Genomic DNA, 17,557 nt, shown 5'->3' with positions numbered 1-17,557 from the left:
TTCAGTGGTTATATTTGAAAATAGTGAGAAATACTCAAAATACGCTTCTTTGGCCGTGAAACGTCGATTTTGAAAATGTTATTAAAAATCGAGGTACATTTTTATTTATTGTACAATCGAGATGAAATCACTTTTAATGAGTATTTTATAGGGAATTAAGCTGAATTCGGCCAAAAATTTGTCCAGAAAAAAATGCATTCAAAAGTGTACCGAAAAAATCGCATGTTTTTTTTCTTCAAGATACAAAATCCGTTACAACGATTTCTTATTGAAAACTGAATTTTAACAGTTTTTTGAATGAATATCTTTACATTTGCTTGAATTAAAGCAAAAAGTACAAAAATAATGGTTTCAGTGGTTATATTTGAAAATAGTGAAGAAATACTCAAAATATGCTTCTCTGGCCGTGAAACGTCGATTTTTAAAATGTTATTAAAAATCGAGGTACATTTTTATTTATTGTTCAATCGAGATGAAATCACTTTTAGCGAGTATTTTATAAGGAATTAAGCTGAATTTGGTCAAAAATTTGTCCAGAAAAAAATGCATTCAAAAGTGTACCGAAAAAATTGCATGTTTTTTTTCTTCAAGATACAAAATCCGTTACAACGATTTCTTAGTCACTGGTAACAAGATCTAACTGCATTCTCGACGCTCCCACTACCGTGATTATTGCTATCTTTCTGTTGTGCCCTACTTGTGAGAAGTCAGTTCGCTTTCGCTCGTGATCGATTAGTTTTTTTGCCAAATCCGGCCCCATCAAAAACGAGTAACTAGCAAACCGTGTTAAAAATCTTCTGTTATTGCGTCGCATCCTAAAAAAACTGGCGTGTAAATTGAAGACCAACGTACTTTCGTGAAACATTCAACGCCCGCTATATAAAAAAAATAAAAAATAAAATCGAATATCTCTTATCTTATCAGCAACCGACGAAAAATTTGGAATCTCAATTTTTCACTCTTCAGAGCACCAGCCACTGTGAACAAGGACTAACTGTATTTTATCTTTCAGGTGGTATAGTATCTATTTTTTACACAATTATCTTTCACTGGTGCTCTCACAAAGAACTTATCCATCCACCGTAACTATGGCTGATACCCAATCAATCCTATCCGAATTACAAAAAATGAGGACAGAGGCTAGGAATGACAATACTGAAGTTGTTAAAAAAATTGAAGCTAACAATAGTAAAATTCCAGATACTAATATTAAGATAGATAAAATATGTCGGAAAGTAAACGAGCATGAATTGAGAATTGAAAAGCTAGAAAAACAGGTCGAGAAAATAGACACCTTAGAATTTGAAACAGGGGCTTAGCTGAAGAGGTAAATGGGAAGCTAGATCAGAAAAATAAGGAGATCCAGGAATTACAAAAACAACTTGATATTCTTGAAACTGACAATCGCAAAAATAATATAGTAATAACAGGTCTACCAGAAAAAACAGGTGAAGATAGAAATAATCTGGCCAAGGAAGTCAACACTGTACTTAAGGAGTTATTAGGAATTGATTTTAATTGATTTTAATTGATATCAAGTGTCTAGGAGAGGCGAAAACCGTCGAATAATCTTAAAGCTAGATAACGCCGAACTTAACTCTATAATTCTAAAAAATGCTTATAAATTAAGAGGTTCAAAAATCTATATATCGCATGACTTTACAATACGACAGGAACTTGCAAGGTATCACTTAAGAAATTTTGTTAGAGAAAAGGGGAAAGAACACGCCAAATTTAAAACTAATTTTACTGTGGAATTTGAACATAACATTTACCATTTTAACGAAACTAAGCTTAAAGTTCAAATAAAACACTAAAACCGCATAAAAACCAAAGCCTTTCGAATTTAATCCACATTTTTTTAACCTGTAATGAAAGCTGTTTATGCCAATATAAGAAGTGCGAATTTAAACTTCCCTAGCCTTGTTAGCCACTTTGCAAAGATAAAAATTGACATTTATGCTCTAACTGAAACATGGTTCCAGAATAATTATTCTGTCTACATCCCAAACTATCTTTTTACTGGTATTGGAAACAGACGAGGAGGTGGTGTGGGTTTTTATGTTCATAAGGACATAAATTTCTCTATTTTAGAGGGAACTTGCGTATTTAATAGCGATATTGAGAGTTATGGTATAAAATTGCAAGACACTGGGGACGTTTTTGTTATTATATATCGACCACATTCTTCAAATTTTGACACATTCATAATGACTTGCGAATCTATTTTATGCACTGCAGGCAACTGCAAAGTTAACAAAACTGTACTTGGAGACTTTAATTTCGATTTTAATTCAGATACTCCCTGCCCACAATCTATAATAGATCTCTATTCTAGCTACGGTCTCAAGAGAATGATTTATGCCGCAACTAGGGTAACCTTAAGTACCTCGAGTTGCATAGACAATATATTTACGAGCGCTCAGGCCAATGCTGAAATATTTAGTGATATTGATGTCTCAGACCACCTACCCATCCTCCTTACTTATGATAAAGTCACAACCGGGAAATTCCAGCAAATCAGAGACCTAAGTGAAGCAAATCTTTTAAAATTTGCCAACATTGTCCGTAATATTAATTGGACTGATCTGTACAGCCAGAAAGACTCAGACCTTGCTTATAACTTCTTTGAAGACAAGATAATCGCCGCCTATAATAATAGTTTCAAAATTAAAACTATAAAATTTTCCCCCGAATCCTGGATTACAGAAAACCTAAAACAATCAATTAGAATCAAAAGAAAACTGTTTAAAATTTACAGGAAAAAACCTACCATAGAAAACCATAAGGAATATACCACCTACAGAAATTCTTTAAATAACCAAATACGAAATGCTAGAAGTACATACATTAGAAATAAGATATCTAAGGCCACATCAAATAAATCCAAGTGGAAAATAATAAATGAAACAACCGGCAGGCTAAAATCGAATTCGAAGATTCCTGGTAGTATCAAACCTAACGCTATTAATATACATTTTACAACTGTTATTGATTCAACCCGAAATTTTAACGTACCGCTTATGTTTAAATCAAACCCATCAACCTTTGCCCTATTTAATACTTTTGAACTTGAGGTAAAGAATGTAATTGACGGTCTACCTCAATCATCTGCACCAGGAAAAGATGAAATACACCCCAAACCCTTAAAATTTGTAGCAAACTATTTAATAGGTCCCCTTGTCTTCCTAATCAACCTCTCGTTCGCTACAGGAGTTTATCCTGGACGGCTAAAACATGCAATGATAACACCAATTTTAAAAAAGGTGATCCTCTTATCCTTAGTAACTATAGACCTATATCTGTACTCTCGACATTTGCTAAAATTTATGACAAACTTTTTCTAAATAGGCTGAGCTCTTTTTGTGATAAATACAATATCTTATCGACAAACCAATTTGGGTTTCGTAAAGATAGTAGTACCGAGCTAGCCATTACTAACTTATATAAGTCAATTTTGAATGCACTTGACAAGTCATGGTATTGCCTAGGGATTTTTCTTGACCTTGAAAAAGCTTTCGATAGTGTGCCTCATAAAAGACTATTAGATAAACTGGATCGACTGGGTGTAAGAGGACTGTCTCTGAAATGGATATCAAGTTACCTCTCAAATCGGAAATGCTCAACCAAATTAAATAATAATATATCAGATTCGCAGGACATAACTATCGGTGTCCCTCAAGGTTCGGTATTATCCCCACTGCTTTTTAATCTATATATTAACGATATAGTAGAAAAGCTACCCAAAGAGCTTCTTCGTCTTTATGCAGATGACACAGTTTTACTATTGGAAAATAAGCACTTACCTGCTTTAATATTGCATGGAAACACGTATTTACAAATTATAAACTCTTGGCTAGAGGAAAACGGTCTAAAATTGAACAAATTAAAAACAGAATATATTGTTTTCGCCAACCATGGGAAAAGAATTGAGGACACTATCTGTAAGATAGAAATTGGTGGTACAGCTATAAATCGAGTATATACGTATAAGTACCTGGGGATATGGTTTGACCATCAAGTAAATTGGAATGAGCATATAAATTATCTTTGCAAAAAATTATCTAACACATCCTATCTTATCAAACAAGGTAGTATGTTATTCCCAAGGTGTATTCTATTCGAACTATACTATAGTATGTTCTATTCCTTATTGATATACGGCTCGGTCGCGTGGGGTAATACCTCTCAACACAAGTTAAACAGAATCAATATCCTGCAAAAAAGAGTTCTCAGAAGTATTTATAACGTGAACTGGATATCACATACAAAAATATTATATGCAAAAAGTAAAACGTTAGACATATTTCAAATTATTAAGTATAATAATCTAATATTTATTCATAAAAATATTAATGGTGTACATAAACTATTTAATACAACATCCTCTAACATACTAACAAGAACAAACAATATTTTAGAATGCCCCCAATGCAAAACTTCAAAAAAGCTAAACTCAATCTTTTATGTAGGAGTAAAACTATACAACCAAATTTATTTACTTATATGTGATACCAAATCCTTTGCTTTAGTTAAAAAAAAACTTAAAATTCATATACTTAATGGCAGTGTGTAGCCATCTTTGATCTATTTGTTTATTTATTTTTTTATTTATATATTTATTTAATCCTGATTTTATTGTTTTATTTAAAGAAAAACAATAACTCGTTTATATTTTATATTAAACGAAGTAAAAAAGTCGTGCTTTACAAAAGATATTAAACTATATTCATGTATTTGCAAAACTTTATTTAAATTTTAATTTATATTATTTTTTTATGGTTATTCTCTTTTAATGTTCTTTATCTAATTTTGTTGTCCAATTGACGTTAATCTTAAGAAATTTAAGGAGGGCAATAAGTCGCTTGAAGACTTGGTCCCTCCTCATGAGCTTTTGTACTAAACTATGCCAAATAAACTTTGAAACTTATTGAAAATTGAATTTTAACAGTTTTTTGAATGAATATCTTTACATTTGCTTGAATTAAAGCAAAAAGTACAAAAATAATGGTTTCAGTGGTTATATTTGAAAATAGTGAAGAAATACTCAAAATATGCTTCTCTGGCCGTGAAACGTCGATTTTTAAAATGTTATTAAAAATCGAGGTACATTTTTATTTATTGTTCAATCGAGATGAAATCACTTTTAATGAGTATTTTATAAGGAATTAAGCTGAATTCGGTCAAAAATTTATCCAGAAAAAAATGCATTCAAAAGTGTACCGAAAAATCGCATGTTTTTTTTCCTTCAAGATGCAAAATCCGTGACAACAATTTCTTATTGAAAATTGAATTTTAACACTTTTTTCAATGAATATCGTCACATTTGCTTGAATTAAAGCAAAAAGTACAAAAATTATGGTTTCAGTGGTTATATTTGAAAATAGTGAAGAAATACTCAGAATATGCTTCTCTGGCCGTGAAACGTCGATTTTGAAAATGTTATTAAAAATCGAGGTACATTTTTATTTATTGTTCAATCGAGGTGAAATCACTTTTAATGAGTATTTTATAAGGAATTAAGCTGAATTCGGTCAAAAATTTATCCAGAAAAAAATGCATTCAAAAGTGTACCGAAAAATCGCATGTTTTTTTTCCTTCAAGATGCAAAATCCGTGACAACGATTTCTTATTGACAATTGAATTTTAACAGTTTTTTGAATGAATATCGTTACATTTGCTTGAATTAAAGCAAAAAGTACAAAAATTATGGTTTCAGTGGTTATATTTGAAAATAGTGAAGAAATACTCAAAATATGATTCTCTGGCCGTGAAACGTCGATTTTGAAAATGTTATTAAAAATCGAGGTACATTTTTATTTATTGTTCAATCGAGATGAAATCACTTTTAATGAGTATTTTATAGGGAATTAAGCTGAATTCGGCCAAAAATTAGTCCAGAAAAAAAATGCATTCAAAAGTGTACCGAAAAAATCGCATGTTTTTTTCCTTCAAGATGCAAAATCTGTGACAACGATATCTTTTTGAAAATTGAATTTTAACAGTTTTTTGAATGGATCTCAAATGAAACGTAAAAAGCCAAAGTTTTTCCACAATACCTGACGACCATTTAATTTTTGGGCTTCCGTGGCGCAATGGTTAGCGCGTTCGGCTGTTAAACGAAAGGCTGGTGGTTCGAGCCCACCCGGGAGAGGTGTTGTGGGGTCTCAGATGTGACGTAAAAAGTCAAAGGTTTTCCACAATACCTGACGAACATTTCATTCCTGAGCTTCCTTGGCTCCATGAATAGCGCGTTCGGATGTTAACCAAAAGGTTGGTGGTTCAAGCCCACCCGGGAGCGGTGTTGTGAAGTCTCAAATGTAACGTAAAAAGCCAAAGTTTTTCCACAATACCTGACGACCATTTATTTTTTGGGCTTCCGTGGCGCGATGGTTAGCGCGTTCGGCTGTTAACCGAAAGGTTGGTGGTTCGAGCCCATCCGGGAGCGGTGTTGTGCAGTCTCAGATGTGACGTAAAAATTCAAAGTTTTTCCACAATACCTGACGACCATTTCATTCCTGAGCTTCCTTGGCTCCATGAATAGCGCGTTCGGATGTTAACCAAAAGGTTGGTGGTTCGAGCCCACCCGGGAGCGGTGTTGTGAAGTCTCAAATGTAACGTAAAAAGCCAAAGTTTTTCCACAATACCTGACGACCATTTAATTTTTGGGCTACCGTGGCACCATGGTTAGTGCGTTCAGCTGTTATTCAAAAGACTGGTGGTTTGAGCCCTCCCGGGAGCAGTGGTGTGAGGTCTCAGATGTAATTTGAAATGTCCGAGTTTTTCCACAATACCTGACGAACATTTAATTTTTGGGCTTCCGTGGCGCAATTGTTAGCGGTTCAGCTGTTAACCGAAAGGTTGGTGGTTCGAGCCCACCCGGGAGAGGTGTTGTGGGGTCTCAGATGTAGCGTAAAATTCAAAACTTTTCCACAATACGTGATAACCATTTAATTTCTGAGCTCAATGGTTAGCGCGTTCGGCTGTTAACCGAAAGGCTGGTGGTTCGAGCCCACCCGTGAGGGGTGTTGTGGGGTCTCAGATGTAGCGTAAAAAGTCAAAACCTTTCCATAATACCTGACGACCATTTAGTTTTTGGGCTTCCGTGGCGCAATGGTTAGCACGTTCGGCTGTTAACCGAAAGGTTAGTGGTTCGAGCCCATCCGGGAGCGGTGTTGTGAGGTCTCAGATGTGACGTAAAAAGTCATAGTTTTTCCACAATAACTGACGACCATTTCATTTCTGAGCTTCCTTGGCTCCATGGTTAGAGCGTTCGGATCTTAACCAAAAGGTTGGTGGTTCGAGCCCACCGGGAGAGGTGTTGTAAAGTCTCAAATGTAAAGTAAAAAGCCAAAGTTTTTCCACAATACCTGACGACCATTTAATTTTTGGGCTTCCGTGGCGCAATGGTTAGCGCGATCAGCTGTTATTCAAAAGACTGGTGGTTTGAGCCCTCCCGGGAGCGGTGTTGTGAGGCCTCAGATGTAACGTAAAATGTCAGAGTTTTTCCACAATACCTGACGAACATTTAATTTTTGGGCTTCCGTGGCGCAATGGTTAGCGGTTCAGCTGTTAACCGAAAGGTTGGTGGTTCGAGCCCACCCGAGAGAGGTGTTGTGGGGTCTCAGATGTAGCGTAAAAATTCAAAACTTTTCCACAATACGTGATAACAATTTAATTTCTGAGCTTCCGTGGCTCAATGGTTAGCGCGTTCGGCTGTTAACCAATAGGTTGGTGGTTCGAGCTCACCCGGTAGCGGTGTTTAGGATTCTCAAGTGTAACGTAAAAAGCCAAAGTTTTTAAACAATACCTGACGAACATTTCATTTCTGAGCTTCGTTGGCTCCATGGCTAGCGCGTTCGGATGTTAACCAAAAGGTTAATGGTTCGAGCCCACCCGGGAGCGGTGTTGTGAAGTCTCAAATGTGAAGTAAAAAGCCAAAGATTTCCACAATACCTGACGACCATTTAATTTTTGGGCTTCCGTGGCGCAATGGTTAGCGCGTTCGGCTGTTAACCGAAAGGCTGGTGGTTCGAGCCCACCCGGGAGGGGTGTTGTGGGGTCTCAGATGTAGCGTAAAAATTCAAAACTTTTCCACAATACGTGACAACCATTAAATTTCTGAGCTTCCGTGGCTCAATGGTTAGCGCGTTCGGCTGTTAACCAATAGGTTGGTGGTTCGAGCCCACCCGGGAGCGGTGTATTGGGGTCTCAAATGAAACGTAAAAAGCCAAAGTTTTTCCACAATACCTGACGACCATTTAATTTTTGGGCTTCCGTGGCGCAATGGTTAGTGCGTTCGGCTGTTAACCGAAAGGCTGGTGGTTCGAGCCCACCCGAGAGGGGTGTTGTGGGGTCTCAGATGTAGCGTAAAAAGTCAAAACTTTTCCACAATACGTGACAACCATTAAATTTCTGAGCTACCGTGGCTCAATGGTCAGCGCGTTCGGCTGTTATCCAATAGGTTTGTGGTTCGAGCCCACCCGGGAGCGGTGTTGTGGGATCTCAAATGAGACGTAAAAACCCAAAGTTTTTACACAATACCTGACGACCATTTAACTTTTGGGCTTCCGTGGCGCAATGGTTTGCGCGTTCGGCTTTTAACCGAAAGGCTGGTGGTTCTAGCCCATCCGAGAGCGGTGTTGTGAGGTCTCAGATGTGACGTAAAGAGTCAAGGTTTTTCCACAATACCTGACGACCATTTAATTTTTGGGCTTCCGTGGCGCAATGGTTAGCGCGTTCAGCTGTTATTCAAAGACTGGTGGTTTGAGCCCTCCCGGGTGCGGTGTTGTGAGGTCTCAGATGTAACGTAAAATGTCAGAGTTTTTCCACAATACCTGACGAACATTTAATTTTTGGGCTTCCGTGGCGATATGGTTAGCGCGTTCGGCTGTTAACTGAAAAGATGGTGGTTCGAGCCCATCCGGGAGCGGTGTTGTGAGGTCTCAGATGTGACGTAAAAAGTCAAGGTTTTTCCACAATACCTGACGACCATTTAATTTTTGGGCTTCCGTGGCGCAATGGTTAGCGCGATCAGCTGTTATTCAAAAGACTGGTGGTTTGAGCCCTCCCGGGAGCGGTGTTGTGAGGTCTCAGATGTAACGTAAAATGTCTGAGTTTTTCCACAATACCTGACGAACATTTAATTTTCGGGCTTCCGTGGCGCATTGGTTAGCGCGTTCAGCTGTTAACCGAAAGGTTGGTGGTTCGAGCCCACCCGGGAGAGGTGTTGTGGGGTCTCAGATGTAGCGTAAAAATTCAAAACTTTTCCACAATACGTGATAACCATTTAATTTCTGAGCTTCCGTGGCTCAATGGTTAGCGCGTTTGGCTGTTAACCAATAGGTTGGTGGTTCAAGCTCACCCGGTAGCGGTGTTGTGGGATCTCAAATGTAACGTAAAAAGCCAAAGTTTTTCCACAATACCTGACGACCATTTATTTTTTGGGCTATCGTGGCGCGATGGTTAGCGCGTTCGGCTGTTAACCGAAAGGTTGGTGGTTCGAGCTCATCCGGGAGCGGTGTTGTGGGGTCTCAGATGTAGCGTAAAAATTCTAAACTTTTCCACAAAACGTGATAACCATTTAATTTCTGAGCTTCCGTGGCTCAATGGTTAGCGCGTTCGGCTGTTAACCAATAGGTTGGTGGTTCCAGCCCACCCGGTAGCGGTGTTGTGGGATCTCAAATGTAACGTAAAAAGCCAAAGCTTTTCCACAATACCTGACGACCATTTAATTTTTGGGCTTCCGTGGCGCAATGGTTAGCGCGATCAGCTGTTATTCAAAAGACTGGTGGTTTGAGCCCTCACGGGAGCGGTGTTGTGAGGTCTCAGATGTGACGTAAAAAGTCAAGGTTTTTCCACAATACCTGACGAACATTTAATTTTCGGGCTTCCGTGGCGCATTGGTTAGCGCGTTCAGCTGTTAACCGAAAGGTTGGTGGTTCGAGCCCACCCGGGAGAGGTGTTGTGGGGTCTCAGATGTAGCGTAAAAATTCAAAACTTTTCCACAATACGTGATAGCAATTTAATTTCTGAGCTTCCGTGGCTCAATGGTTAGCGCGTTTGGCTGTTAACCAATAGGTTGGTGGTTCGAGCTCACCCGGTAGCGGTGTTGTGGGATCTCAAATGTAACGTAAAAAGCCAAAGTTTTTCCACAATACCTGAAGACCATTTATTTTTTGGGCTTCCGTGGCGCGATGGTTAGCGCGTTCGGCTGTTAACCGATAGGTTGGTGGTTCGAGCCCATCCGGGAGCGGTGTTGTGAGGTCTCAGTTAGACGTAAAAAGTCAAGGTTTTTCCACAAAACCTGACGACCATTTAAATTTTGGGCTTCCGTGGCGCAATGGTTAGCGCGATCAGCTGTTATTCAAAAGACTGGTGGTTTGAGCCCTCCCGGGAGCGGTGTTGTGAGGTCTCAGATGTAACGTAAAATGTCAGAGTTTTTCCACAATACCTGACGAAAATTTAATATTTGGACTTCCGTGGCGCAATGGTTAGCGCGTTCAGCTGCTAACCGAAACGTTGGTGGTTCGAGCCCACCCGGGTGAGGTGTTGTGGGGTCTCAGATGTAGCGTAAAAAGCCAAAGTTTTTCCACAATACCTGACGACCATTCAATTTTTGGGCTTCCGTGGCGCAATGGTTAGCGCGTTCGGCTGTTAACTGAAAAGATGGTGGTTCGAGCCCATCCGGGAGCGGTGTTGTGAGGTCTCAGATGTGACGTAAAAAGTCAAGGTTTTTCCACAATACCTGACGACCATTTAATTTTTGGGCTTCCGTGGCGCAATGGTTAGCGCGATCAGCTGTTATTCAAAAGACTGGTGGTTTGAGCCCTCCCGGGAGCGGTGTTGCGAGGTCTCAGATGTAACGTAAAATATCAGAGTTTTTCCACGATACCTGACGAAAATTTAATTTTTGGGCTTCCTTGGCGCAATGGTTAGCGCGATCAGCTGTTATTCAAAAGACTGGTGGTTTGAGCCCTCACGGGAGCGGTGTTGTGAGGTCTCAGATGTGACGTAAAAAGTCAAGGTTTTTCCACAATACCTGACGACCATTTAATTTTTGGGCTTCAGTGGCGCAATGGTTAGCGCGATCAGCTGTTATTCAAAAGACTGGTGGTTTGAGCCCTCCCGGGAGCGGTGTTGTGAGGTCTCAGATGTAACGTAAAATGTCTGAGTTTTTCCACAATACCTGACGAACATTTAATTTTCGGGCTTCCGTGGCGCATTGGTTAGCGCGTTCAGCTGTTAACCGAAAGGTTGGTGGTTCGAGCCCACCCGGGAGAGGTGTTGTGGGGTCTCAGATGTAGCGTAAAAATTCAAAACTTTTCCACAATACGTGATAACAATTTAATTTCTGAGCTTCCGTGGCTCAATGGTTAGCGCGTTCGGCTGTTAACCAATAGGTTGGTGGTTCGAGCTCACCCGGTATCGGTGTTGTGGGATCTCAAATGTAACGTAAAAAGCCAAAGTTTTTCCACAATACCTGACGACCATTTATTTTTTGGGCTTCCGTGGCGCGATGGTTAGCGCGTTCGGCTGTTAACCGATAGGTTGGTGGTTCGAGCCCATCCGGGAGCGGTGTTGTGAGGTCTCAGTTAGACGTAAAAAGTCAAGGTTTTTCCACAAAACCTGACGACCATTTAAATTTTGGGCTTCCGTGGCGCAATGGTTAGCGCGATCAGCTGTTATTCAAAAGACTGGTGGTTTGAGCCCTCCCGGGAGCGGTGTTGTGAGGTCTCAGATGTGACGTAAAAAGTCAAGGTTTTTAAACAATACCTGACGACCATTTAATTTTTGGGCTTCCGTGGCGCAATGGTTAGCGCGATCAGCTGTTATTCAAAAGACTGGTGGTTTGAGCCCTCCCGGGAGCGGTGTTGTGAGGTCTCAGATGTAACGTAAAATGTCTGAGTTTTTCCACAATACCTGACGAACATTTAATTTTCGGGCTTCCGTGGCGCATTGGTTAGCGCGTTCAGCTGTTAACCGAAAGGTTGGTGGTTCGAGCCCACCCGGGAGAGGTGTTGTGGGGTCTCAGATGTAGCGTTAAAATTCAAAACTTTTCCACAATACGTGATAACAATTTAATTTCTGAGCTTCCGTGGCTCAATGGTTAGCGCGTTCGGCTGTTAACCAATAGGTTGGTGGTTCGAGCTCACCCGGTAGCGGTGTTGTGGGATCTCAAATGTAACGTAAAAAGCCAAAGTTTTTCCACAATACCTGACGACCATTTATTTTTTGGGCTTCCGTGGCGCGATGGTTAGCGCGTTCGGCTGTTAACCGAAAGGTTGGTGGTTCGAGCCCATCCGGGAGCGGTGTTGTGAGGTCTCAGTTAGACGTAAAAAGTCAAGGTTTTTCCACAAAAACTGACGACCATTTAAATTTTGGGCTTCCGTGGCGCAATGGTTAGCGCGATCAGCTGTTATTCAAAAGACTGGTGGTTTGAGCCCTCCTGGGAGCGGTGTTGTGAGGTCTCAGATGTAACGTAAAATGTCAGAGTTTTTCCACAATACCTGACGAAAATTTAATATTTGGACTTCCGTGGCGCAATGGTTAGCGCGTTCAGCTGCTAACCGAAAGGCTGGTGGTTCGAGCCCACCCGGGTGAGGTGTTGTGGGGTCTCAGATGTAGCGTAAAAAGCCAAAGTTTTTCCACAATACCTGACGACCATTCAATTTTTGGGCTTCCGTGGCGCAATGGTTAGCGCGTTCAGCTGTTATCCAATAGGTTTGTGGTTCGAGCCCACCCGGGAGCGGTGTTGTGGGATCTCAAATGTAACGTAAAAAGCCAAAGTTTTTCCACAATACCTGACGACCATTTATTTTTTGGGCTATCGTGGCGCGATGGTTAGCGCGTTCGGCTGTTAACCGAAAGGTTGGTGGTTCGAGCCCATCCGGGAGCGGTGTTGAGGGGTCTCAGATGTAGCGTAAAAATTCTAAACTTTTCCACAAAACGTGATAACCATTTAATTTCTGAGCTTCCGTTTCTCAATGGTTAGCGCGTTCGGCTGTTAACCAATAGGTTGGTGGTTCCAGCCCACCCGGTAGCGGTGTTGTGGGATCTCAAATGTAACGTAAAAAGCCAAAGTTTTTCCACAATACCTGACGACCATTTAATTTTTGGGCTTCCGTGGCGCAATGGTTAGCGCGTTCGGCTGTTAACTGAAAAGATGGTGGTTCGAGCCCATCCGGGAGCGGTGTTGTGAGGTCTCAGATGTGACGTAAAAAGTCAAGGTTTTTCCACAATACCTGACGACCATTTAATTTTTGGGCTTCCGTGGCGCGATGGTTAGCGCGATCAGCTGTTATTCAAAAGACTGGTGGTTTGAGCCCTCCCGGGAGCGGTGTTGTGAGGTCTCAGATGTAACGTAAAATATCAGAGTTTTTCCACGATACCTGACGAAAATTTAATTTTTGGGCTTCCTTGGCGCAATGGTTAGCGCGATCAGCTGTTATTCAAAAGACTGGTGGTTTGAGCCCTCACGGGAGCGGTGTTGTGAGGTCTCAGATGTGACGTAAAAAGTCAAGGTTTTTCCACAATACCTGACGACCATTTAATATTTGGGCTTCCGTGGCGCAATGGTTAGCGCGATCAGCTGTTATTCAAAAGACTGGTGGTTTGAGCCCTCCCGGGAGCGGTTTTGTGAGGTCTCAGATGTAACGTAAAATGTCTGAGTTTTTCCACAATACCTGACGAACATTTAATTTTCGGGCTTCCGTGGCGCATTGGTTAGCGCGTTCAGCTGTTAACCGAAAGGTTGGTGGTTCGAGCCCACCCGGGAGAGGTGTTGTGGGGTCTCAGATGTAGCGTAAAAATTCAAAACTTTTCCACAATACGTGATAACAATTTAATTTCTGAGCTTCCGTGGCTCAATGGTTAGCGCGTTCTGCTGTTAACCAATAGGTTGGTGGTTCGAGCTCACCCGGTAGCGGTGTTGTGGGATCTCAAATGTAACGTAAAAAGCCAAAGTTTTTCCACAATACCTGACGAACATTTAATTTTCGGGCTTCCTTGGCGCAATGGTTAGCGCGTTCAGCTGTTAACCGAAAGGTTGGTGGTTCGAGCCCACCCGGGAGAGGTGTTGCGGGGTCTCAGATGTAGCGTAAAAATTCAAAACTTTTCCACAATACGTAATAACCATTTAATTTCTGAGCTTCCGTGGCTCAATGGTTAGCGCGTTTGGCTGTTAACCAATAGGTTGGTGGTTCAAGCTCACCCGGTAGCGGTGTTGTGGGATCTCAAATGTAACGTAAAAAGCCAAAGTTTTTCCACAATACCTGACGACCATTTATTTTTTGGGCTATCGTGGCGCGATGGTTAGCGCGTTCGGCTGTTAACCGAAAGGTTGGTGGTTCGAGCCCATCCGGGAGCGGTGTTGTGGGGTCTCAGATGTAGCGTAAAAATTCTAAACTTTTCCACAAAACGTGATAACCATTTAATTTCTGAGCTTCCGTGGCTCAATGGTTAGCGCGTTCGGCTGTTAACCAATAGGTTGGTGGTTCCAGCCCACCCGGTAGCGGTGTTGTGGGATCTCAAATGTAACGTAAAAAGCCAAAGTTTTTCCACAATACCTGACGACCATTTAATTTTTGGGCTTCCGTGGCGCAATGGTTAGCGCGTTCGGCTGTTAACTGAAAAGATGGTGGTTCGAGCCCATCCGGGAGCGGTGTTGTGAGGTCTCAGATGTGACGTAAAAAGTCAAGGTTTTTCCACAATACCTGACGACCATTTAATTTTTGGGCTTCCGTGGCGCAATGGTTAGCGCGATCAGCTGTTATTCAAAAGACTGGTGGTTTGAGCCCTCCCGGGAGCGGTGTTGTGAGGTCTCAGATGTAACGTAAAATATCAGAGTTTTTCCACGATACCTGACGAAAATTTAATTTTTGGGCTTCCTTGGCGCAATGGTTAGCGCGATCAGCTGTTATTCAAAAGACTGGTGGTTTGAGCCCTCACGGGAGCGGTGTTGTGAGGTCTCAGATGTGACGTAAAAAGTCAAGGTTTTTCCACAATACCTGACGACCATTTAATATTTGGGCTTCCGTGGCGCAATGGTTAGCGCGATCAGCTGTTATTCAAAAGACTGGTGGTTTGAGCCCTCCCGGGAGCGGTGTTGTGAGGTCTCAGATGTAACGTAAAATGTCTGAGTTTTTCCACAATACCTGACGACCATTTAATTTTTGGGCTTCAGTGGCGCAATGGTTAGCGCGATCAGCTGTTATTCAAAAGACTAGTGGTTTGAGCCCTCCCGGGAGCGGTGTTGTGAGGTCTCAGATGTAACGTAAAATGTCTGAGTTTTTCCACAATACCTGACGAACATTTAATTTTCGGGCTTCCGTGGCGCATTGGTTAGCGCGTTCAGCTGTTAACCGAAAGGTTGGTGGTTCGAGCCCACCCGGGAGAGGTGTTGTGGGGTCTCAGATGTAGCGTAAAAATTCAAAACTTTTCCACAATACGTGATAACAATTTAATTTCTGAGCTTCCGTGGCTCAATGGTTAGCGCGTTCGGCTGTTAACCAATAGGTTGGTGGTTCGAGCTCACCCGGTATCGGTGTTGTGTGATCTCAAATGTAACGTAAAAAGCCAAAGTTTTTCCACAATACCTGACGACCATTTATTTTTTGGGCTTCCGTGGCGCGTTGGTTAGCGCGTTCGGCTGTTAACCGATAGGTTGGTGGTTCGAGCCCATCCGGGAGCGGTGTTGTGAGGTCTCAGTTAGACGTAAAAAGTCAAGGTTTTTCCACAAAACCTGACGACCATTTAAATTTTGGGCTTCCGTGGTGCAATGGTTAGCGCGATCAGCTGTTATTCAAAAGACTGGTGGTTTGAGCCCTCCCGGGAGCGGTGTTATGAGGTCTCAGATGTGACGTCTCAGATGTGACGTCTCAGATGTGACGTAAAAAGTCAAGGTTTTTCCACAATACCTGACGACCATTTAATTTTTGGGCTTCCGTGGCGCAATGGTTAGCGCGATCAGCTGTTATTCAAAAGACTGGTGGTTTGAGCCCTCCCGGGAGCGGTGTTGTGAGGTCTCAGATGTAACGTAAAATGTCTGAGTTTTTCCACAATACCTGACGAACATTTAATTTTCGGGCTTCCGTGGCGCATTGGTTAGCGCGTTCAGCTGTTAACCGAAAGGTTGGTGGTTCGAGCCCACCCGGGAGAGGTGTTGTGGGGTCTCAGATGTAGCGTTAAAATTCAAAACTTTTCCACAATACGTGATAACAATTTAATTTCTGAGCTTCCGTGGCTCAATGGTTAGCGCGTTCGGCTGTTAACCAATAGGTTGGTGGTTCGAGCTCACCCGGTAGCGGTGTTGTGGGATCTCAAATGTAACGTAAAAGCCAAAGTTTTTCCACAATACCTGACGACCATTTATTTTTTGGGCTTCCGTGGCGCGATGGTTAGCGCGTTCGGCTGTTAACCGAAAGGTTGGTGGTTCGAGCCCATCCGGGAGCGGTGTTGTGAGGTCTCAGTTAGACGTAAAAAGTCAAGGTTTTTCCACAAAAACTGACGACCATTTAAATTTTGGGCTTCCGTGGCGCAATGGTTAGCGCGATCAGCTGTTATTCAAAAGACTGGTGGTTTGAGCCCTCCCGGGAGCGGTGTTGTGAGGTCTCAGATGTAACGTAAAATGTCAGAGTTTTTCCACAATACCTGACGAAAATTTAATATTTGGACTTCCGTGGCGCAATGGTTAGCGCGTTCAGCTGCTAACCGAAAGGTTGGTGGTTCGAGCCCACCCGGGTGAGGTGTTGTGGGGTCTCAGATGTAGCGTAAAAAGCCAAAGTTTTTCCACAATACCTGACGACCATTCAATTTTTGGGCTTCCGTGGCGCAATGGTTAGCGCGTTCAGCTGTTATCCAATAGGTTTGTGGTTCGAGCCCACCCGGGAGCGGTGTTGTGGGATCTCAAATGTAACGTAAAAAGCCAAAGTTTTTCCACAATACCTGACGACCATTTATTTTTTGGGCTATCGTGGCGCGATGGTTAGCGCGTTCGGCTGTTAACCGAAAGGTTGGTGGTTCGAGCCCATCCGGGAGCGGTGTTGTGGGGTCTCAGATGTAGCGTAAAAATTCTAAACTTTTCCACAAAACGTGATAACCATTTAATTTCTGAGCTTCCGTGGCTCAATGGTTAGCGCGTTCGGCTGTTAACCAATAGGTTGGTGGTTCCAGCCCAACCGGTAGCGGTGTTGTGGGATCTCAAATGTAACGTAAAAAGCCAAAGTTTTTCCACAATACCTGAAGACCATTTAATTTTTGGGCTTCCGTGGCGCAATGGTTAGCGCGTTCGGCTGTTAACTGAAAAGATGGTGGTTCGAGCCCATCCGGGAGCGGTGTTGTGAGGTTTCAGATGTGACGTAAAAAGTCAAGGTTTTTCCACAATACCTGACGACCATTTAATTTTTGGGCTTCCGTGGCGCAATGGTTAGCGCGATCAGCTGTTATTCAAAAGACTGGTGGTTTGAGCCCTCCCGGGAGCGGTGTTGTGAGGTCTCAGATGTAACGTAAAATATCAGAGTTTTTCCACGATACCTGACGAAAATTTAATTTTTGGGCT

General features: G+C 42.0%; 2 non-coding genes across 2 annotated transcripts; both read left to right on the top strand.

Annotated features, from left to right (window-relative positions):
- Positions 1-12,531: 12,531 nt before the first annotated feature.
- TRNAS-GCU (transfer RNA serine (anticodon GCU)) lies at positions 12,532-12,604 on the top strand. Its single transcript has one exon. It is a non-coding gene; the product is annotated as a tRNA-Ser (tRNA).
- A 4,068-nt stretch (positions 12,605-16,672) lies between these two features.
- Positions 16,673-16,745, top strand: TRNAS-GCU (transfer RNA serine (anticodon GCU)). Its single transcript has one exon. It is a non-coding gene; the product is annotated as a tRNA-Ser (tRNA).
- Positions 16,746-17,557: the final 812 nt, after the last annotated feature.

This window comes from Phalangium opilio, unplaced genomic scaffold, assembly GCF_054372755.1.
Source record: "Phalangium opilio isolate 3A_F unplaced genomic scaffold, DU_Popi_V2 ptg000390l_1, whole genome shotgun sequence".
NCBI lineage: Eukaryota > Metazoa > Arthropoda > Arachnida > Opiliones > Phalangiidae > Phalangium > Phalangium opilio.
This window is presented reverse-complemented; position numbering and strand designations above follow the sequence as displayed.